We start from the raw sequence: 24,639 nt of genomic DNA on the forward strand, positions 1-24,639 counted from the left end.
GACTACCACCCACTCCAGTATTCTAGCCTGGAGAATTCCATGGACTATACAGTCCATGGAGTCACAATGAGTCAGACACAACTGAGTGACTTTCACTTTCTGCTCCTTGGAAGAAAAGGTATGCCAAACCTAGACAGTGTATTAAAAAGCAGAGGCATCACTTTGCCAATTAAGGTCCATATAATCAAAGCTATTTTTTTTTTCGGTAGTCACATACATATATGAGAGTTGGGCCATAAGAAAGGCTGAGCCCCGAGGAACTGATGCTTTTGAGCTGTGGTGCTGGAGAAGACTCTTGAGAGTCCCTTGGCTAGCAAGGAGATCAAACCAGTCAATCCTAAAGGAAATCAGTCCTGAATATTCATTGAAAGGACTGATGCTGAAGCTGCAATTTTTGGCCAATTGATGTGAAGAGCTAACTCACTGAAAAAGACCCTGATGCTTGGAAAGATTGAGAGCAGGAGGAGAAGAGGCAACAGAGGATGAGATTGTTGGATGGCATCACCAACTCAGTGGAAAAACTTGAGTTGAACAAACTCTGAGAGACAGTGAAAGACAGGAAAGCCTGTGTGCTGTAGTCCATGGGCTGCAAAGAGTCAGACACAACTTAGTGACTAAACAAAGATGGATAATATAAGCTTGATAATAAAAATGTGGGCAAAAACAAACAAAACAAATGCTAACAAACAGCTATCAAGGATTGTGACTGTTAAATTGCAAAATGTTGATTGAGGCCAATAACTGCTAATTGAAACACAAGCATAATGTTAAAGTATACATAATACAATGAAAATAGAGCAGTTACAATAATTTTGTATACAAACAATATAGCTTGAATCCATATAAGCCATCTGTAAAAGCAAAGACCTCCAAAAAAAAGCAGAAACCGTGCTGCTGCTGCTGCTGCTAAGTCGTTTCAATCATGTCTGACTCTGTGCGACCCCATAGACGGCAGCCCACCAGGCTCCTCCATCCCTAGGATTCTCCAGGCAAGAACACTGGAGTGGGTTGCCATTTCCTTCTCTAATGCATGAAAGTGAAAAGTGAAAATGAAGTCGCTCAGTCGTGTCCCACCCATAGTGACCCCACGGACTGCAGGCCACCAGGCTCGTCCATCCATGGGATTTTCCACGCGAGAGTACTGGAGTGGGTTGCGATTGCCTTCTTCAGAAACCATGAGATAGAACCAAATAGAACAGAATCACATTATTAGCAAACAGTAATTGGCCACCTGATGTGAAGAATTGACTTATTTGAAAAGACCCTGATACTGGGAAAGATTGAAGGCAGGAGGAGAAGGGGACGACCGAGGATGAGATGGTTGGACGGCATCACCGACTCAATGGATGTGAGTTTGAGTAAGCTCTGGGAGTTGGTGATGGACAGGGAGGCCTGGTGTGCTGCAGTCCATGGAGTCACAAAGAGTCGGACACGACTGAGAGACTGAACTGAACTGATAAACAACTATTTGTATAAAAGAGATGCAAAGAATATTCAAACATGTTTGTTGAATGTGCAAAACTATGTACCTAACTTTATAAAGAGGAGGCTGATAAAATTTGCATCTTGTAGGAAGAGAATTTTCAGGTCTGAGGGAGAATTGCATGTTAGGAGATTTTCAGTGACTGCCTTTTTGGTACCTCTTGAATTTTGAACCATGTCGTTTTGCCTTATCTTAGGTTGAATAAAGAAGATTATTAATTTCTGGGGAATCTACACATTGATAAAAGATGTTGAATAAGCTGACCAATTTCTTAATCATCTAAGTCTAGTTAACTAGGGTTTGCATATTAAGGTACAATGAAGCTTCTTGTAGCCTATTAATGGAATGTAACCCAAGAGTGTAGGATAGTCACTAGCTGCATATGGATAATTATGAATATTTGAGTGAGAAATTTCCTACGTTCTGCTATCCCACTGCCTAGCAATTTTTTTTTTTCTGAATCAGGTACACACATTAAAAATGTATATAATATCTCCTTGAAGTTTTAAATTTAATGAAAATTATAGGTTGCTTTGATAATAGTTCATTAAAAATTGAAGTAAGATTTAGCTTTTAGCATAACTGATCATGTTTAGGAAAATTACTTGACTAAAAAGCAAAGAATCTAATGCTTTGTAAAAATATTATTATCAGTTTGGGAATTGCACATGCATGTGAGTACTGATGTATGTAATATATGTGTCTTCCACTTTGCTAACTTAGAAGCCCAGGTCATCAGGCATTTAGAAAGTTCTTTTACTCAAGTTTCTATCACAATTTTTTCCAAGCCAATCTTTAGTTTGATTTCCCAGAAGTTACTGGAATTTCTCTAGTTAATCAATTTACTCTTCAGCATCTCTGATCTAAGTGTCTGAATGCCTGGTTTGCAATTTACATTTGCATTAAACAGAAATTCTGCTTAAGAAAGATATAGAAAACTACTACTGGTATTCCTTTCTGTAATCACATGTCATGTACTCAAAATCACTCATTAGACTTTTCTCTAAAACTATTTGTGTATATCATGCTCAAAATTGAGAAAGATAAGTTAATTTCTATAAGTTTTGTTGAGTTATTATTAACATTTGTGTTAACATGTTTTCTTAATTGATATAGAAAATTAGATATAAAGTTAGAGGTGATTTTTATCAATTACATGTGCATTCTGTTAAGTGCATGCATACATGCTAAGTCCCTTCAGTCGTGTCTGACTCTTTGCGACCCCATGGATTGCAGCCCGCCAGGCTCCTCTGTCCATAGGATTCTCCAGGCAAGAGCAGGGGAGTGGGTCACCATGCCCTCCTCCAGGCATTCTGTTAAGTACAGTTAGTTCAATTCAGTTCAGTCGCTCAGTCGTGTGCGACTCTTTGCGTCCCCATGTATCATTGCACACCAGGCCTCCCTGTCCATCACCAACTCCCGGAGTTTACACAAACCCATGTCCATCGAGTCAGTGATGCCATCCAACCATCTCATCCTCTGTCATCCCCTTCTCCTCCTGCCCCTAATCCTTCCCAGCATCAGGGTCTTTTCCAATGAGTCAACTCTTCGCATGAGGTGGCCAAAGTATTGGAGTTTTACCTTCAACATCAATCCTTCCAATGAACACTCAGGACTGATCTCTTTTAGGATGGACTGGTTGGATTTCCTTGCAGTCCAAGGGACTCTCAAGAGTCTTCTCCAACACCACAGTTCAAAAGCATCAATTCTTCGGCGCTCAGCTTTCTTCACCGTCCAACTCTCATATACTTACTTGACTACTGGAAAAACCATAGCCTTGACTAGAAGGACCTTTGTTGGCAGAGTAACGTCTCTGCTTAAGTACAGTTAGAGTAAAAGCTAAATTTTAACTGATTTATTTATTTATTTTTGTCCAACATCCTTTCTACCATTTGCTTAAACTTTGTTAAATTTAACTGTAGTTGTTTCCCTGGTGGATCTTATTTTTTATTTCAGCATGTGCAAATGTTCACTCTCATTCTGTACCCATAAATTCGATGATTTAAACTCACCAGCTCTCAATAATTTGAAATTTAAGACCCTACCCTTTGTTACTTTCAATACCTTGGCCACCTGATGTGAAGAACAAACTCATTGGAAAATACCCTGGTGCTGGGAAAGATTGAAGGCAGGAGGAGAAGAGGACAGCAGAGGATGAGATGGTTGGATGGCACCATGACTCAATGGACATGAGTTTGAGTAAACTCCGGGAATTGGTGATGGATAGGGAGGCCTGGCGTCCTGCAGTCTGTGGGGTGATAAAGAGTCAGACACGACTGAGCGACTGAACTGAACTGAACCCTTCTTTACATCTAGAACCTTTATCAGTCTGTATTCTGACCAGGTTAAAACTAAGCCCAGATATGAGGCTTCCTATTTCAGCAGTTCAGTTCAGTTCAGTCGCTCAGTCGTGTCCGACTCTCTGCGACCCCATGAATTGCAGCACGCCAGGCCTCTCTGTCCACCACCAACTCCCGGAGTCTACCCAAACCCATGTTCATCGAGTCAGTGATGCCATCCAACCATCTCATCCTCTGTCGTCCCCTTCTCCTCCCGCCCCCAATCCTACCCAGCATTAGGGTCTTTTCCAATGAGTCAACCCTTCGCATGAGGTGGCCAAAGTATTGGAGTTTCAGCTTCAACATCAGACCTTCCAATGAACACCCAGGATTGATCTCCTTTAGGATGGATTGATTGGATCTCCTTGCAGTCCAAGGGACTCTCAAGAGTCTTCTCCAACACCACAGTTCAAAAGCATCAATTCTGCGGCGCTCAGCTTTCTTCACCGTCCAACTCTCACATCCATACATGACGACTGGAAAAACCATAGCCTTGACTAGACGGACTTTTGTTGGCAAAGTAATGTCTCTGCTTTTAAACATGCTATCTAGGTTGGCCATAACCTTCCTTCAAAGGAGTGAGTGTCTTTTAATTTCATGGCTGCAGTCACCATCAGCAGTGATTCTGGAGCCCAAAAAAGTAAAGTCTGACACTGTTTCCACTGTTTCCCCATCTATTTCCCATGGAGTGATGGGACCAGATGCCATGATCTTAGTTTTCTGAACGTTGAGCTTTAAGCCAACTTTTTCATTCTCCTCCTTCACCTTCATCAAGAGGCTCTTTAGTTCTTCTTCACTTTCTGCCATAAGGGTGGTGTCATCCACATATCTGAGGTTATTGATATTTCTCCCAGCAATCTTGATTCCAGCTTGTGTTTCTTCCAGCCCAGCATTTCTCATGATGTACTCTGCATATAAGTTAAATAAGCAGGGTGACAATATACAGCCTTGACGTACTCCTTTTCCTATTTGGAACCAGTCTGTTGTTCCATGTCCAGTTCTAACTGTTGCTTCCTGATCTGCATACAGGTTTTTCAAGAGACAGGTCAGATGGTCTGGTATTCCCATCTCTTTCAGAATTTTCCACAGTTTATTGTGATCCACACAGTCAAAGGCTTTGGCATAGTCAATAAAACAGAAATAGATGTTTTTCTGGAACTCTCTTGCTTTTTCGATGATCCAGCGCATATTGGCAATTTGATCTCTGGTTCCTCTGCCTTTTCTAAAACCAGCTTGAACATCTGGAAGTTCACAGTTCACGTATTGCTGAAGCCTGGCTTGGAGAATTTTGAGCATTACTTTACTAGCATGTGAGATGAGTGCAATTGTGCGGTAGTTTGAGCATTCTTTGGCATTGCCTTTCTTTGGGATTGGAACGAAGACTGACCTTTTCCAGTCCTGTGGCCACTGCTGAGTTTTCCAAATTTGCTGGCCTATCGAGTGCAGCACTTTCACAGCATCACCTTTGAGGATTTGAAATAGCTCAACTGGAATTCCATCACTTCCACCAGCTTTGTTCGTAGTGATGCTTTCTAAGGCCCACTTGACTTCACATAACTAAACCCTTTTTTAAACACAACATAATTTGAGATTACTAGAGAGCTTCATTTGTGTGTCTAGGTGTGTGTGTGATCATTTGCTAGGCACAATTTTAGTTATGGATCAGATTAATTTTGAATAGCACATGTTAATTAAAATTTAATAACACTTCATTTAATTAGGTTAGGTGTTCTGAAAAGCACTCCAAAGCTCAACTTTATGATTTGTAGAAGCAAAAATACTCACTTGTTATTCAAGATAATGATCCCATGTTAAACGGAATATAGTGAGAACAGCAGGGGTGGAGTACATGTAAATCAGTACCAAATATTATTTTGTGATATTTTAGCTACATGCAATCCTTGGCTCATAAATTAACTCATCTTTCATGACATGTGATACAGTTATAAGATTGCAAACACTGCATTAGATGCTTAGGGCGAAGCAAAGATGAATAAAACAGCCTCTGACCTCAAGGATATTAAATCTAGTAGAGGGTTAAACAAAAGGAATTTTATGATTGCACATTAGAATTTCTGAAGTAAGTGCTCAGAGGCTCTGTAATTCAGCCACTGAAAGTGGGATTTGGGCATCTTGCTGCCCTGTTAGTCTGAGCTTGGAGTCTATTTCCTCACTGAGTCAAGAGCTCTGCTCTGATTCTGGGTTACATGGTAAGGTCAAGTGGAAAAGCCGGGGAGGAAAGACTGGATGTGTTTCTTTAGCAATGGGGAAGTATTTTCAGAAGCTCTCAAGCACATTTCCTATCATATCGCATTAGTCAGAACAGTCCCCGTTTCAAACCAATAGCCAGCAAAGAGAACAGTTTTTCTCCCTATTGGCTTACTGAAGCACACGGCCTTGTAAGAGGGGTTTCAACAGAACAAAATCAAGGGAGCAAGGAGGAACCAGAAACGGAATAGATTTGGTTTAGATAACTGCTAATATCTGCTGTAGTATTAAAAATTTTTGAGGAGCAATGTGTCATGATCAAAGCTGTGCTTACTGTCTTGGCAAGCGACATGTAGGTTTGGCACAGTTGGAAAAGCACATGCTAAGGTTCATGGAAACTGGCTGTGTGATGCTTCTCTATTTTTTCTTCCCTTTCTTCTCTTTCTCTTCTTTGTTCTTTATTATTTTATGTAATTGTCATTTCGGTTATTAAATATTTATCAGCCTTTTTTCCCTCTTAAATAGCATTTCCTTCCATCTCCAGCTTAGTCTTATAGTTATTTCTTTTGCAGACAACATAAATATCATCAAACCCGTCTGTCTTCATCCCCTGTTGACCCCCTACAATCAGATTGGCTACATCATTTGTGAGGCCAAGTCCAAAATGAAGGTTTTGTTTTCAAAACTGTATTAAAGCTTTAATATAAAGCTTAATTAAAAACCTCAATAAAAAGGCAACAGCAGAGCCTTAGACTCAGCACGTGGCTCTGCGGCACCTGCCCCGACCATGTTCCCATGAGCCTGGGCCCCGTCTACACCTCTTCCTCCACCCTATCCCCAGGGAGACCCATTCTATTGTTCTCAGCATGAGGACCCGCATCCTTACCGTGAGCTAAATGTTACTGGCCTCCTTCTCTGTCTACACCTACAGCATGCTAGTTTGTGCTCTAACCTCTCTGGACTCCAGCTGTGGATGTTTTCTTTCACTGCCCTTCTTCCACCAAGTCACTTGACATTTGGACATGTTATTCGGTTGGCCAAGAGTTGTTTAAGGTTTTTCCATAACATCTTACTTGAATAAGCTTTTTTGACCAACCCAGTATTTGCATTGTCATTCCCTTTGGCCCTGTTCATTTTTCAAATCATATCATTCATCACATCCTTTGAAAACCTCCACTGACTTCATAACTGAAAAACTTCCATTGTGCAGCCCTGCTTTTTTGTAGCCATTGTAACATTTATAAATAAAATTTTTCTTGTTTTGCATACTTTTTTTTTTTACTGTCTTCCTGGCCATTTTCTCAGGAAGATCAAATATTTTTATTTGTTGATTAGAGTTTTACTGTCTGGTACAATGTCAGGCACATAAAAAGAAATGTGTCCATAAATACTCAGCAGCTGAATGGCGGAATGAGCCTGATGAAGATAGAGTGGAATGCAGGACAGTTATAGTTTTTGTTACAATAATCCTTATAATACGGACAAACAGTGAGATTCTATGACACTAGTACATTCGTTTCATTGTGTGTAAAATTTTGATGTATTTTAAATTAAGTCAATGAAACACGATTTATCACTTTTCTCTTGATATAGTTCTTGCAGGTTTTACTGGTGCAGAATAGAGTGGCCTTCAACACGGGTTGATTTTGATATGGATAAGACTGTTTTGCTTAGGAATGGCCATTAACAGAATTAAGTGAATTGAAGTGCTTAATACACTCTCCACTGATGCTCAACCAAGAGGATTTTCTTAAGGGAATTTGAAATGTGCACCCTTTCCTGTGTAACTCAGTCTCAGACAAGTGCACGCCTGAAGCAGATGCTGGAACAATGTTCAGGTGGGCATCTTGAAGAAGGTCCATCTCCCTTCTCCGCTCCCAGAATCAGTAGATTGATTCTGCTTATATTTAAAGTAAAGACATGGTTATATTTATCTTGATGCGCAGATTGTTTTAAGTCAGCTGGAAATAACTTCTCAGTGTTTCTTCATTGTACTTTGTCTTCATAGTGAACTTAGATGATAAGTTTTTCTTAAATATGTTTGACTTTTCCAAGGGGTCAGAGGTAGTTTTAATACTTCAGACCTTTGGTCTGAAGGTAGTTTTAATACTTGTAATAGAAAGAATCTGAACTGCATTTATGTTGTGAATAGCTGACCAAATGCATACCCTTCTCTCCTTCTGAGGAGAGAGACCAAAATTCCTTTTTGTTTTCTGTGATAGCAAGACATGGGAGGACTTCCTTAAGTTTTTCTTAAGGTTATTGCAGATACCAAGTGACATGCTCAAAAGTGCTTTGCTGGTCGTCTTTTAAACTTCCCATTCCTTTATTCAGAGCTAGAAGACAGGTCTTTTAGGAAGCTTTGATATTTTCCAAAGGTAAGTAAAGCTTTTATTAGCAGTTTTTGAGTCATTGGTGCATACAAAAAGCTTAGGAAAGATGAAGCTATTTGAGGTGAAGAAACATTTTTTTTTCATCCTTTCATCATTTAAATCTATTAGAATGTGTTCCTGTTCAACTTCCCAAGGAAATGTATCTTTTGAACGGTGTTAGTCACAGAAGAATTGTTTTTCAACCAGTACAAATTCTCTAAGGAATTTTGTGAAAGTAGAATTCAAAATGTAACCCGTTTTATTCTCTTTCTTGTTCTCCAAATTATTTTAAATATATATGTAAGATTCTTGCAATATACTTAAAATACAGGAATGGTGTCAGTTGTGCATAAGTCTTTAAATAAGTTTTCATTTTAAAAAATGTAAGCTAGGTAAATGCTTTATCCATTTTCACATCCCAACAGTTATACTAAAATTTCTGAATTTCTGCAGTAGTAATTACTTTATAGGAGAGCACATATAACTATCAAAGTCAGAATAATGATATGAGATTTAGATTCTCTATATTTGCTTTATCGTGAAGGGCATAATACCAAATGATAATGTGTGTTATCTAATGTAGACTGATATGAAACTATAGATAGGTACATAGTGGGCATTCTGTTGTTGTTATTGTTCTTGTTCAGTCACACAGTTGTGTCCGACTCTTTGCGACCCCATGGACCACAGCACATGAGGCCTCCCTGTCCCTCACCATCTCCCAGAGTTTGTCCAAGTTCATGTTCATTGCATCAGGGATGCTGTCCAGCCATCTCATTTTCCGACTCCCTCTTCTTCTGCCCTTGATATTTTCTAGCACCAGGGACTTTCTAAGCTTGAAATTTTCCTTATCTATTCAAGTTGCCAATTCCCTATCCACTCCTCTCTCTCTGTCTCTCCATGTATGTATGTATAGCATATATACCTACACATGTATGGCCTATGTGTGTGTGTGTGTATATATATAAAAATATATATATGTGTGTGTGTGTATACATGTGTATATACACACAGACAAAACAAACAAACCTGTTTCTCATTCTCAGTTTGTATCACTGTGATAAAATTGTATTCAACATGTAATTACAGTTGACCTTTGCGTAAGGCAGGGCTTAGGGGCATCAGCTCTACCTCCTGCAGGAGAAAGTAAGTAAGTAAGTGTTAGTCACTTAGTCATGTCTGACACTTTGCAACCTCATGGACTGCAGCCCACCAGGCTCCTCTGTCCATGAGATTTTCCTGGCAAGGATACTGGAGTGGGTTGCCATTTCCTTCTCCAGGGGATCTTCCCAAACCAGGGATCGAACCTGGGTCTCCTGTACTGCAGGCAAATTCTTTACTGACTGAGCTACAAGGGAAGCCCTTCCTGCAGGAGAAAATCCTCCTATAATTTTAGTCAGTCCTCTAAATCTGCTGGATTCAACCAACTATGGATTGTGTTGTACTGTAATACATATTTGTTGAAAACAATTCGGGTATAAATAGACACATGCATTTCAAATGTTTCTTGTTCAAGGGTCAACTTTATAATGCATGTATACATATATACATATATATATATAATATGTAATACATATATAACACATATACAATTATATACATATATAATACATATACTATATATCAGTTCAGCTCAGTCACTCAGTCGTGTCCGACTCTTTGCGACCCCATGAAGTGCAGCACGCCAGGCCTCGCTGTCCATCACCAACTCCCGGAGTCCACCCAAACCCATGTCCATCGAGTCGGTGATGCCATCCAACCATCTCATCCTCTGTCGTCCCCTTCTCCTCTTGTCCCCAATCCTTCCCAGCATCAGGGTCTTTTCCAATGAGTCAACCCTTCGCATGAGGTGGCCAAAGTATTGGAGTTTCAGCTTCAACATCAGACCTTCCAATGAACACCCAGGATTGATCTCTTTTAGGATGGATTGATTGGATCTTCTTGCAGTCCAAGGGACTCTCAAGAGTCTTCTCCAACACCACAGTTCAAAAGCATCAATTCTTCGGTGCTCAGCTTTCTTCACCGTCCAACTCTCACATCCATACATGACCACTGGAAAAACCATAGCCTTGACTAGATGGACTTTAGTTGGCAAAGTAATGTCTCTGCTTTTAAATATGCTATCTAGGTTGGCCATAACCTTCTTTCCAAGGAGTAAGCGTCTTTTAATTTCATGGCTGCAGTCACCATCAGCAGTGATTCTGGAGCCCAAAAAAATAAAGTCTGACACTGTTTCCACTGTTTCCCCATCTATTTGCCATGAAGTGATGAGACCAGATGCCATGATCTTAGTTTTCTGAACGTTGAGCTTTAAGCCAACTTTTTCACTCTCCTCTTTCACCTTCATCAAGAGGGTCTTTAGTTCTTCTTCACTTTCTGCCATAAGGGTGGTGTCATCCACATGTCTGAGGTTATTGATATTTCTCCCGGCAATCTTGATTCCAGCTTGTGCTTCCTCCAGCCCAGCGTTTCTCATGATGTTCTCTGCATATAAGTTAAATAAGCAGGGTGACAATATACAGCCTTGACGTACTCCTTTTCGTCTTTGGAACCAGTCTGTTGTTCCATGTCCAGTTCTAACTGTTGCTTCCTGACCTGCATACAGGTTTCTCAAGAGACAGGTCAGATGGTCTGGTATTCCCATCTCTTTCAGAATTTTCCACAGTTTATTGTGATCCACACAGTCATAGTCAATAAAGCAGAAATAGATGTTTTTCTGGAACTCTCTTGCTTTTTCGATGATCCAGCTCATATTGGCAATTTGATCTCTGGTTCCTCTGCCTTTTCTAAAACCAGCTTGAACATCTGGAAGTTCACAGTTCACGTATTGCTGAAGCCTGGCTTGGAGAATTTTGAGCATTACTTTACTAGCATGTGAGATGAATGTAATTGTGCGGTAGTTTGAGCATTCTTTGGCATTGCCTTTCTTTGGGATTGGAACGAAAACTGACCTTTTCCAGTCCTGTGGCCACTGCTGAGTTTTCCAAATTTGCTGGCATAATGAGTGCAGCACTTTCACAGCATCACCTTTGAGGATTTGAAATAGCTCAACTGGAATTCCATCACCTCCACTAGCTTTGTTCATAGTGATGCTTTCTAAGGCCCACTTGACTTCACATTCCAGGATGTCTGGCTCTAGGTGAGTGATCACACCATCGTGATTATCTGGGTTGTGAAGATCTTTTTTGTACAGTTCTTCTGTGTATTCTTGCCACCTCTTCTTAATATCTTCTGCTTCTGTTAGGTCCATACCATTTCTGTCCTTTATCGAGCCTATCTTTGCATGAAATGTTCCTTTGGTATCTCTAATTTTCTTGAAGAGATCTCTAGTCTTTCCCAATCTGTTGTTTTCCTCTATTTCTTTGCACTGATCACTGAGGAAGGCTTTCTTATCTCTCCTTGCTATTCTTTGGAACTCTGCATTCAGATGGGAATATCTTTCCTTTTCTCCTTTGCTTTTCGCTTCTCTTCTCTTCCCAGCTATCTGTAAGGCCTCCTCAGACAGCCATTTTGCTTTTTTGCATTTCTTTTCTATGGGGATTTTCTTGATCCCTGTCTCCTGTACGATGTCACGAACCTCTGTGCATAGTTCATCAGGCACTCTGTCTATCAGGTCTAGTCCCTTAAATTTATTTGTCACTTCCACTGTATACTCATAAGGGATTTGATCTAGGTCATACCTAAATGGTCTAGTGGTTTTCCCTACTTTCTTCAATTTAAGTCTGAATTTGGCAATAAGCAGTTCATGATCTGAGCCACAGTCTGCTCCCGGTCTTGTTTTTGCTGACTGTATAGAGCTTCTCCATCTTTGGCTGCAAAGAATATAATCAATCTGATTTCGGTGTTGACCATCTGGTGATGTCCACGTGTAGAGTCTTCTCTTGTGTTGTTGGAATAGTGTGTTTGCTATTACCAGTGCGTTCTTGTGGCAAAACTCTGTTAGCCTTTGCCCTGCTTCATTCTGTACTCCAAGGCCAAACTTGCCTGTTACGCCATGTGTTTCTTGACTTCCTACTTTTGCATTCCAGTCCCCTATAATGAAAAGGACATCTTTTTTGGGTGTTAGTTCTAGAAGATCTTGTAGGTCTTCATAGAACCGTTCAACTTCAGCTTCTTCGGCGTTACTGGTCGGGGCATAGACTTGGATTACCATGATATTGAATGGTTTGCCTTGGAAGCGAACAGAGATCATTCTGTCGTTTTTGAGATTGCATCCAAGTACTGCATTTTGGACTCTTTTGTTGACCATGATGGCTACTCCATTTCTTCTAAGGGATTCTTGCCCACAGTAGTAGATATAATGGTCATCTGAGTTAAATTCACCCATTCCAGTCCCTCTTAGTTCGCTGATTCCTAGAATGTTGACGTTCACTCTTGCCATCTCCTGTTTGACCACTTCCAATTTGCCTTGATTCATGGACCTAACATTCCAGGTTCCTATGCAATATTGCTCTTTACAGCATCGGACTTTGCGTCTATCACCAGTCACATCCACAGTTGGGTATCGTTTTTGCTTTGGCTCCATCCCATCATTCTTTCTGGAGTTAATTCTCCACTGATCTCCATTAGCATATTGGGCACCTACTGACCTGGGGAGTTCATCTTTCAGTGTCCTATCTTTTTGCTTTTTCATACTTTTCATGGGGTTCTCAAGGCAAGAATACTGAAGTGGTTTGCCGTGCCCTTCTCCAGTGGACCACATTCTGTCAGACCTCTCCACCATGACCCGTCCGGCTTGGGCGGCCCCACACAGCATGGCTTAGTTTCATTGAGATAGACAAGACTGTGGTCCGTGTGATCAGATTAGCTAGTTTTCTGTAATTTTAGTTTCAGTGTGTCTGTCCTCTGATGCCCTATTGCAACACTTACCGTCTTACTTGGGTTTCTCTTACCTTGGGCCTTGGGTAATTCCTCTCGCCGCCGCCGCCGGCCCCCAGCCCCTGGCCCGGCCTAGGCCCTGTCGGCCGCCGCCCCCGGCCCCCGGCCCCCCGGCCCGGCCTTGCCCCTGTCGGCCTTGCCCCTGGCCCCCGGCCCCCGGCCCGGCCTAGCCCCTGTTTATACTATATATAAACATACATACATATATATATATATATATATATATATATATGTATGAAAGTGAAAGTCACTCAGTCGTGCCCGACTCTTTGCGACCCCATGGACTATACAGTCCATGGAATTCTCCAGGCTGGAATACTGGAGTGGGTAGCATTTCCCTTCTCCAGGGAATCTTCCCAACCCAGGGATCGAACCCAGGTCTCTGGCATTTAAGGAAGATTCTTTACTAGCTGATTTACATAGCCTTCCTCGGTGGTGCTAGTGGTAAAGAACTCACTTGCCAGTGCAGATGTAAGAGACGTGGTCTGATCCCTGGGTCAGGAAGATCCCCTGGAGGAGGGCATGGTGACCCACTCCGATATTCTTGCCTGGAGAATCCCATGGACAGAGAAGCCTGGTAGGCTACAGTCCAGGGGTCACACAGAGTCGGTCGTGACTGATATTTAGTCATAAGATTACAGAACTCTCCCCCTTCTCTGCATATTACCACCATGCTAACAGGGCTCTAGTATAGTTATGAGCTGATTTTAGCTGAAAGGGCTTCAAGACACAGACCTAGATGTAAAGGAATGGAGGAAAATATACCATGTTCCAAAGAAAGCCGATGTGCCTCTTTTAATTTCAGACAAAGTAGACATCAGAAGGAGGAAGTTTATCAGGGGAAAAGAGAGTACAAAGAAGTTTAGTAGCTTGTCAGTAACAGAGCCAAGACTCAAAGACAGAAACCCTACCTTCACCAGAACCTGACTTTTTTGATTCTATAAATATGGTGTTAAGACTGTCTTTTATGAAGCTGAGCCAGATGCCTCACATCTAGTTGGCTTCATTCATCAGTAAGCATCGTATAGGGCGACCGATTCCCGGCACTCTTCCTCCTGTTGCTCCCATGCCCTTTCCCTAACCAGTCTCCAGGCTCTCGAACTCCAGCCCCCTCTTGGATCTCAGACCTTCCTCCCCCTCTGCTATAAGGCTTGTTTTACTCTGCAGATCAGTTTAGAGCTGCCACGATGCCTGAATAAAGTACACTGCCTCCATCACTTAATGTGATTTAAATGAGTGAAAATGCTATTATTACAGTAAAGTTAGTAACTTGGTCTGCACATAGAATTTGGAAGTATCAACTGTTCTTGGCTTATGGGACCACGACTGGTGTAGAAGCTAGAGGAGATGATTAGAATAAGGAAACCATATTTTTTCCTCCTAAATTGTCATATAATTTTCCACCAAGCAAAGATGAACTGAAGTACTTTACATGATTCTTAAGGGCAAGGGTCATAACTTACTCATCTCTGTTTCTTACAGCTTGGGTTGTGCAAATAGAAATTGTTTTAATGAATGTTGGAGGAGTTGCAGTCCTTCATAATTGCTTAAAATAGTAAAACATGCCTCAGGTTTTAGGAAAAGCTCATAAATGTATGATAAATATATTGCATAGAAAATTAAATCTATTTTTTACAAAGGAATGCAGAATGGCATTCAGATAGCACATAAATAAAATAACTCTGTTGTATCATAAATTTGGCCTAAATCTAACAAGCTAGCTATAAAAAGCACTTCCATTTTCTTGTTCCTTTAAATTTAAAATTGTTTGATAGAGTATTTTAGATGACCTAGGTTTCTGAAAAAGACTGTCTTTGGATCTTTGAATAATGCTTCCGTTTGATCTCCATATATGTCCCTTAACAAACAGAAAGTCATTCCATTTCTTGGCCTAGGGCTGAGCTCTTCCAAAAAGAAGTCTGCTTTCCTCTTTGCAATTTAGTGCACAGTGTTCAGTTGGTAGACCAGTACAATAGTAGGTAAAGGCACTTGAAATGTAGTTCTAAATTAAATATCTTCAAATAAACTGAATTAAGAAAATCAAGGACTGCCTACATGACCACTCACAGTACATTCCAGGGACTTACCAGGAAAGGAAGCTTCTCTTGTATTCTGATTTCCACCATTCATCATCGCGCGTTTCGTCAGTTAAAATTTTAAACATGCCATCTTAAAGCAGATGAGCGCTACGGCATGACTCAGTGCTAATTATTCTGGTGATCACAGGGTTGGAATACGGGAGTGTGTTATAAGAGCTTGGAATGACACTGTAGCAGTTACGGAATCATCTTTTTCGATATTTTTCAGTCTCCTCTGTTACATAATTGCATCACATAACGTACTTAATAGAATATGTGAAACCATAGAGCTGTGCTGCAGTGCATTTTGACATCTGTGTTTGTGACAGTGTGTGGGTTGTGAATGATGATACTTTATCTACTGAATACATATTTTGAAGAATTAAAGGGTCTCTATTTCACTAGATGTTTTAAGATTCGTGTGTTGGTGATTTGCACTATTCAAACTAAGTCAATTGGTTATTTGACTATTTGACTATTGAATATCTTGGTTGTTTTACTCTTGAATCAGTCAGGTTTTTTAGTTGACCCATGGCTGATTTCCCTCTTTCTCCCCCTTCCTCCCTTTCTCCTTCCTTCCTTCTCTCCCTCCCTCACTCCACCCTGCTTCCTGCCTGCCTGCCTGCCTGCCTGTGACTGTGGATAACATCGTTCACAGTCTGCACGTCACACAAGACGCGCTTTGACCGCTGGTCTAGTTTAGGGCCATTCACCCCTGACCTCTCTTAATCACTCCAAGACTCAGCTTCCTCATTTAAAGGTAACGTCATCAAGTTTTCTCAGTATATTAAGGACCAAACCTGTGCAGTTTCATTGTGACGATTGTATTCCTTTTGAAACCTTTCAAGTCTTTGTATTTTTCAGTATTATGCTTATCAGCGAGGCGTCTCTGGTAGCACTAGAGGTAAAGAATCTGCCTGCAAATGCAAGAGATGCGGGTTCGATCCCTGTGGAGGGAAGATCCCCTGGAGTAGCAAATGGCAACCCACTCCAGTATTCTTGCCTGAAACATCCCAGGGACAGAGGAACCAGGTGGAGTGCATTCCGTGAGACTGCAGAGTCTGACATGACTGGACGACCAAACACACCCACGCGCATGTCAGTGAGGATTTGACTTACAATTAACTCCTGGTGACTGGTGTCATGCTGTTGTTTTCACTGGACTCAGTTTGACTATCGTAGAGCTAGTCACGCTTTCTTGCGTCGTGCTTTCTTTCTACGTCACGGATGCATGAATGTTGATTCCTGCATTAGAAATGGGTTGTAGCCCTTAATTGCCTACCTGGGATTCTGAAGGTGTTAAATTCATAATTCTGTCAGTGACATGCGCCTCCCACATGACCTGTACCACCATGCTCTCCTCAGGCTGCTGCTGGTCCTAAATATACCATGCGGGCTCTTTACCTACTGAGTTGTTACTTGCTCTGGTACACTTAATTCTAGGAAGCTTCAATAAAACTATGTACGTAATTCATCGATGCCTAGACTTCACATTGCCTTTCCCATTGTCACATAAGGATTGTTGTACTAGTGGAAAAAGAGTGCCATTTCCCTTCATATTCCTCTGCCCACATTTCTGCAGAATCTTCAGTGGAGATCACCAAGTTCAGGTCTAAGATTCACTGTTATGGGGAAAGAGCACCTCACCACTCAGCCCTGAATACCACCTTCATTATTTCACTATCATCAAGCTGCATGTATGTTTAATGAACAAGTGATTCTTTTGATATTTCAGTCTTGATATCCTAGTCAGTCTTCTTCACGGAATTTTAGATTTCCACTTTCCTGGATAAGTTCCTATAATTGTATTGTTCTCTGACAGCCTCTGCAGTGACTTCATAACTGATGAAATATCCTAAACTCATAGTTTGCTGATCTCCTCAGCTTCCCTGGCATTTGACATGCCTTTACTTCAGCCACCAGTGGTTATACCAAGGCTTGAAAAGCCTCATCGTTCAGCAGTACTCCACCTTCAAGTTCACAGCTAACAAACTTTGAACTGACAGTTGGCAAATCTGAACCTGAATTTAACCCTGTTATATATTCTCCAACATTTATGCACCTCTATTCCTCTGCTGGAGGTGAAGACAATTTGTTTTAAGCTTCCCAGTTAGTATCTCAAGATGGCCTGCTTCTTCGCCTGCGAAAGTTATACTCTGCTGCTGCCATTCTGTGTGGGCAGCAGGTGACTTTTGGTTTGTGTCTCTTGGGGAAAAATCAAACGAGTAAAAACATTTTGTTTGTATTATTTAAAAACAATAAGTAATTAACACTTATTACAAACTACTAGGTTTATTTCATATTTACAATTTAATATACATACATGGGAAAAGGCAATGGCACCCCACTCCAGTACTCTTGCCTGGAAAATCCCATGGACGGAGGGGCCTGGTGGGCTGCAGTCCATGGGGTCGCTAGGAGTCGAACACAACTGAGCGACTTCACTTTCACTTTTCACTTTCCTGCATTAGAGAAGGAAATAGCAACCCACTCCAGTGTTCTTGCCTGGAGAATCCCAGGGATGGGGGAGCCTGGTGGGCTGCCATCTCTGGGGTCGCACAGAGTCGGACACGACTGAAGCGACTTAGCTGCAGCAGCATACGATTGCATATGTTATAGTACCATATATGATGCATAGATTACAGCACCTGGATTTCAGTGAAAACTCTCTTTATGACTCTAATCCTTGATATACTACTTAAGATAATCTCATGGTCCTTTTTAAACTGTATCAGATTCTAGCCTTTCTGATTACTTCTCTGTTAATAGCCACTTACTATCCTAATTGGACAGTTCATTCTTTTTATAAGAGATAAAATTAGAATGTTTTCTTTTTATACTTAAGCCAATTCCTTAACTTTTCCTATCCTGAGTGAAATAATTGCTGCAATAGACAGTTGAAAATTTTAATTCTCTAGTTTATGCCTTAAACATTTAGTTAATTTTATTTTAAAAATAATATTATAATAGCAAAAGGTATTTTTAAAAATTTTATACCCACCTAGTACCTAAATATTTTCATATTCTATAGCAACATGTTTTAAGATCAGAATATTGACATTGTGTATCAATTTTTTAATAATTTATAATTATAAAAATTATAATTGTTAAGTTTTTTATATAATTAAGACAAAAATGTAATCAGTGTATGATAGACACTGAAATGAGAGTGATTTTAAAACATAAGTTTTTTCTCACATAAAAGTACGTCTTTTCCCTTTAAGGGCATGACCTCGAATTTGCATACATTAGTTCTGTGCTAATCCCACTGGGTAGAACTGGTTGCCATGGAGGCTTTAAATATGGTCATTTTCAAATATATACTTAGATGTGGAATCTAAAAAAATGACTCAAATGAATCTATTTTCAAAACAGACACAGACTCACAGACTTAGTGAATTTATGGTTACCAGAGGGGTTAGGGTGGGCGGAGCAATAGATTGGAAATTTGAGATTGACATGTAAACACTGCTATATTTAAAGTAAAATGCCTTTCCATGAAAGAAAAAAATGGTCATTTTTTTTTTTTTAAGGCAGCCATAAGCTTGTTTAAAATACAAACTCTTCTACTAAGGATGTTAATGGTGATTGAGAGGCAACTAGCAGTCTCCACCTTCTGTATAAGTAAGACTTCTCTGGTCTTACTTCAGAAACAACTTTTTGGAGCTCTCATCATAAGCTCAGTTCAGTACAGTTCAGTTGCTCAGTTGTGTCTGACTCTTTGTGACCCCATGGACTGAAGCACACCAGACCTCCCTGTCCATCACCAACTCCCGGAGTTTACTCAAACTCATGTCCATCGCGTCAGTGATGCCATCCAACCATCTCATCCTCTGTCATCCCCTTCTCCTCCGACCTGCAATCTTTCCCAACATCAGGGTCTTTTCCAATGAGTCAGCGCTTCACATCAGGTGGCCAAAGTATTGGAGTTTCAGCTTCAGCATCAGCCCTTCCAATGAACATTCAGGACTGTTTTCCTTTAGGATGGACTGGTTGGATCTCCTTGTAGTCCAAGGGACTCTTAAGAGTCTTCTCCAACACCACAGTTCAAAAGCATCAACTGTTCTGCGCTCAGCTTTCTTTATAGTCCAACTCTCACATCCATACATGACAACTGGAAAAACCATTGCTTTGACTAGGCAGACCTTTGTTGGCAAAGTAACGTCTCTGCTTTTTAATATGCCCTCTAGGTTGGCCATAACTTTTCTTCCAAGGAGTAAGCATCTTTTTATTTCATGGCTGCAGTCACCATCTGCAGTGATTTTTCGAGCCCAAGAAAATAAATCTACCACTGTTTCCACTGTTTCTCCATCTATTTGCCATGAAGTGATGGGACCGGATGCCATGATCTTTGTTTTCTGAATGTTGAGCTTTAAGCCAACTTTTTCACTCTCCTCTTTCACCTTCATCAAGAGGCTCTTTAGTTCTTCTTCACTTTCTGCCATAAGGGTGGTGTCATCTGTGTACCTGAGGTTATTGATATTTCCCCCCACAATCTTGATTCCAGCTTGTGCTTCTTCCAGCCCAGCGTTTCTCATGATGTACTCTGCATATAAGTTAAATAAGCAGGGTTGATGTACATATATACAGCCTTGTATACAAGGCTGTATAAGCCTGTATAAGTAAATAGGCTGTATACAAGCCTGTATAAGTAAATATACAGCCTTGATGTACTCCTTTTCCTATTTGGAACCAGTCTGTTGTTCCATGTCCAGTTCTAACTGTTGCTTCCTGACCTGCATACAGGTTTCTCAAGAGACAGGTCAGATGGTCTGGTATTCCCATCTCTTTCAGAATTTTCCACAGTTTATTGTGATCCACACAGTCAAAGGCTTTGGCATAGTCAATAGAGCAGAAGTAGATGTTTTTCTGGAACTCTCGTGCTTTTTCGATGATCCATCAGATGTTGGCAATTTGATCTCTGGTTCCTCTGCCTTTTCTAAAACCAGCTTGAACATCTGGAAGTTCACGGTTCATGTATTGCTGAAGCCTGGCTTGGAGAATTTTGAGCATGACTTTACTAGCATGTGAGATGAGTGCAATTGGGTGGTAGTTTGAGCATCCTTTGACATTGCTAGATCATAAGCTAGATCCTGGTAATTTAAAAATAAATGGAATATAATCTTTACCCTGGAGATTTTAAGCTAGTCCTTGTGATAAGGAGAGGCAGAGGACAGGAGTTAAGATACAGTGTCAACTTAGGAATTGTTGTTCAGTCGTTAAGTTGTGTTTGACTTTGCAACCCCATGGGCTGCAGCAGGCCATGCTTCCCTGTCTTTTACCATCTCCTGGAGTTTGCTCAAATACATCTCCATTGAGTTGATGATGCCATCCGACCATCTCATCCTCTGTCACCCCTTCTCCTCCCACCTTCAATCTTTCCCAGCATCAGGGCCTTTTCCAATAAGTCAGTTCTTCACACCAGGTGGCCAAGGCGTTGCAGCTTCAGTTCAGCATCAGTCCTTCCAATGAATATTCAGGTTGATTTCCTTTAGGATTGACTGGTTTGATTTCCTTGCTGTCCAATGGATTCTCAAAAGTCTTCTCCAGCACTACAGTTCTAAAACATCAATTCTTTGGCACTCAAGTCTTCTTTACAGTCTAACTGTCATACCTGTCCATGACTACTGGAAAAATCATAGCTTTGACTAGATGGATCTTTGTCAGCAAAGTGAAGTCTCTGCTTAATAATTTGTTGTTTAGATTTGTCATAGGAATGGGGTCATTAATGCAGTTTATAGGGGAGGGGTAAGAAACCTCTAGAGATGATTAGGTATTAGTGAATGAATTTTAGTTTAATTAGAATTTTCCAGGTGAAGAATGGGCTAAGACATTCTAGGTAGTGAGGTGTATCATAATACATATCAGAATAAAAGGATTCCTCTTTGGAGGTTTTAAAGCAGTAGAAGTCCATTAATTGGGGAGAGTATGGAATAGCAACTTATTTGGGATGTCGTGATAAAGTATTTTTTGTTTTGCTTTGTTTTTGTTTTATTGTTAGTATAGGTTATGTTTTGAGAGTAGAACGAAAAAGGATCAGAAGAGCATATACTATAAATAGTTTGTTTAATGCCACTGGGGTAAGTTAATTCAGAAAGGATTATAGAGTTTGCCAAAAAGATATTAGAGTTTGCTTTAAAAGGACCAAAACTTTTACACTGAAAGAATTGATGGGCTTTGGTTGCTATTTTAATTGATATTTGAGTTTCTTTCATTTAGAACTTTCACAGTAACGTTAATTATTGGGAATCATCACGGTTGTGTTCACTGTCACTCCAGCGCAACAGGAGCTGTTACGCCAAAGCAGGCACGGGCCACGACAAACCCTGAACAACCGCAGAGAAGGTCAGGGTTAGCAGGCACGGGCCACGACAAACCCTGAACCACCGCAGAGAAGGTCAGGGTTAGCAGGCACGGGCCACGACAAACCCTGAACCACCGCAGAGAAGGTCAGGGTTAGCGCACTCTCTACCTAGACCGAGGAATTCGTCAGCTTTCAGAATGACTTCTTTCAAAACCAAGCTACCTCAGGTTTTCTTAAATGTGAAGCTTTTAAAGAACTCTTCATGAAGTTGTCATACGGTGTTAATGCACAATGAACATCATTCATTAAGTCTACACTAATCTGACAGACATTATACTTCAAATAATTACTACCTACTGCATTACCTTTGTCCTTTGTGAGCTTAAATTTCACCTGTCAACAGCAGTCACTTTGGAGTGTGATATTTGTATATACAAAAGTCTTGCCTTGGCAAATGTGTACTTGAAAGGTAATGCCTTAAGCCATGAACTTTTGCACTTTTGTTCGCTTCATTTATTGCCTTTTTTTCCATAGGGTTTTAAGGTTAATGTTCTTTGTGTGATTTTTGTGTCTGTTGTAATAAAAGTATTTTCTTTTACTAATGCAATATACATCACTGTTACCTGTTATTAAATAAGCAGATTCTATTAGAACTTCTTTATCCTCATAGAAATTTAATTTACCATAAGTTTCTTGGATTTTAAATGACAACCATGTTGTGGAATTACCTTTTGTTTTGTATAGTGAGAATGTAGAATGATTTGATGCCTTTAGATGCAGACATGGGTCTTTCTGTTTTCAGAAAAGTCTCTTCCTCATTGGAAACCATACTGGATAAATCCCTTCAAGACATTTTAAATGCACAAACTGGTAAATCATAAAAATAATATATTATCATGAATACATAAAGAACTTAAAAATCATAAATAAAATTGATATCAAAAATTTAGCAAAAATATGGATATTAAATTCATCAATGCAAATGGTAATAAATATGTGAAAAAAATGCAAAACCTTACTGGGATAACAGAAATGCAAATTAAAAGCATGATGAAATACTAATATTTCTACTTATGTGATTATAAAGATAAATAAAAAGTATTAGGCTCAGTAGTTTGAGTCCATAAAGACATAAACACTTTAATCTTCTGTTTACAACAGTACAGTTTTTAGTCTTTCTGGAAGGCGGTTTGGCTGTATATTCTACGATTTAAATGTCATGTTATTTACATCCCCATTTTGATAATTTTATACAAATATATGCTAAGGAAATAGTAGTGCAAAGATATAAAGATGCCTGCATAATATGGCTCATGTGACATGTTTATTGGTCCTGAGAACTAGAACTATCCAAAGTTATCATCCACTGACAACTGGCAGAATACCATATGGTGCCCTCATCAAGTGGTTATTTTTCAGCTACTATGTTGTAAGTGGGGCTTCCCAGGTGGCACTGAGGTAAGAGAACCCGCCTACCAATGCAGGAGACATAAGAGATGTGGGTTTGATCCCTGGGTTGGAAAGTTCCCCGGGCAGAGGGCATGGCATTCCATTCCAGCATTCTTGCCTGGAGAATCTCGTGGACAGAGGAGCCTGGTGAGTTTACAGTCTATAGGGTCACAAAGAGTCAGATATGACTGAAGTGACTTAGCATGCACACCTGCATATTGTAAGTGATGAGTAAAAACAACAGCTTCTCTTCCAAATACTCTTCCCTTTGCCTCCTGCACAGTATACCTATATTTGTCTCTGAGTATCTGGATTTTGCCTCTTCTGGAAGGTTCCTCTTCCCCAGCCCAGCAGTTAAATTCTGAATTTCACGAAGTTCTACCTCTCACTTCCTTTCTCATACTCTTTCCTTCAGTCTTGTGTTTTTGTTTTTTTTTTTTCAAATTGTCATTGTTGACCAAGTCATGAGTCATGAAATCAATACGGTGAGCAGTAACCAGGAATTTGAACATTTATTGCAAGGAAAATAGAATGTGCAGAGGTACAGATATGGTGGCATTTTTGAGGGATTTCAAGAATTTCTGTAAACTAAACTGGTGTGTGTGTGTGTGTGTGTGTGTTAGTCACTCACTCGTGTCCGAATCTTTGCGACCCCATAGACTGTAGCCCACCAGGCTCCTGTTATATACATCTGGGCAAGATTTATGAATTGAGTCTGGTGAGAAGGCCATGGAGGGCATTGTATGCTATGCACAATGGATAGTATTTTATCTTAAAAATGATGACGAGATGCTGATATTTTAAGCTAGATTTTTTTTTTTGGTGGAATTTAATATACTTTCTCTATGGGTTTCCCAGGTGGCATTGGTGGTAAAGAACCCACCTGTCAATGCAGGAGACACCAGAGATACAGGTCCCGTCCCTGGGTCGGGAAGATCCCCTGGAGGAGGAAATGGCAGCCCACTCCAGTACTCTTACCTCGAGAATCCCATGGAGAGAGGAATAGTTCTTGGGGTCGCAAAGAGTTGGACGCGACTGAAGTGACTTAGCAGCAGCAGCACTCTATAAACAGAAAGAGTTGTGCAGATTTATTCCATTTACTGAAAATGTACATAAGACATTGTAACATCCTGATGTGTAGGATGATATTTATGCTCATCAAAACATCTCTGCAGAAACTGATCTTGTATCAATAATACTTTAAGAAATAATTCAAGTAGCTAGTCACCATAATATTCATCATTGTAATTTCAGGGATATTTCACTTATAACAACTATCTGTGATCTTAACTATTAAAGCAGTAGCCCAGAGCACGTGTGTTTGACATCACAGAAACAGGAGTGTTCATCTTATCCTATACACTTAGGATATGGGTGACTCTGGAGTCCCAGAGTTAAATCCTTCTATCGTCCTCATACATTTGGATGTGTGCGTGCATGCTAAGTTGCTTCATTAGTGTCCGACTCTGTGAAGCTAAGAACTTTAGCCCACCAGGCTCCTCTATCCACAAAAACCCAAATTTACATT

At 40.3% G+C, this 24,639-nt stretch overlaps 1 long non-coding RNA gene across 1 annotated transcript in view; it reads right to left on the bottom strand.

The window, feature by feature from the left end:
• Nucleotides 1-9,448: 9,448 nt before the first annotated feature.
• The window catches only part of LOC145511430 (uncharacterized), a 34,019-nt gene continuing 18,828 nt past the window's right edge, over nt 9,449-24,639 (bottom strand). The window contains exons 5-6 of the long non-coding RNA XR_014057849.1: nt 24,090-24,173; nt 9,449-9,536 (exon numbers count right to left, since the gene is read on the bottom strand). This is a non-coding gene — a long non-coding RNA (uncharacterized LOC145511430). The remainder of the gene's footprint in view (nt 9,537-24,089; nt 24,174-24,639) is intronic.

This window comes from Giraffa tippelskirchi, chromosome 6, assembly GCF_054371585.1.
Source record: "Giraffa tippelskirchi isolate mGirTip1 chromosome 6, T2T-mGirTip1v1.2.pri, whole genome shotgun sequence".
Lineage (NCBI taxonomy): Eukaryota > Metazoa > Chordata > Mammalia > Artiodactyla > Giraffidae > Giraffa > Giraffa tippelskirchi.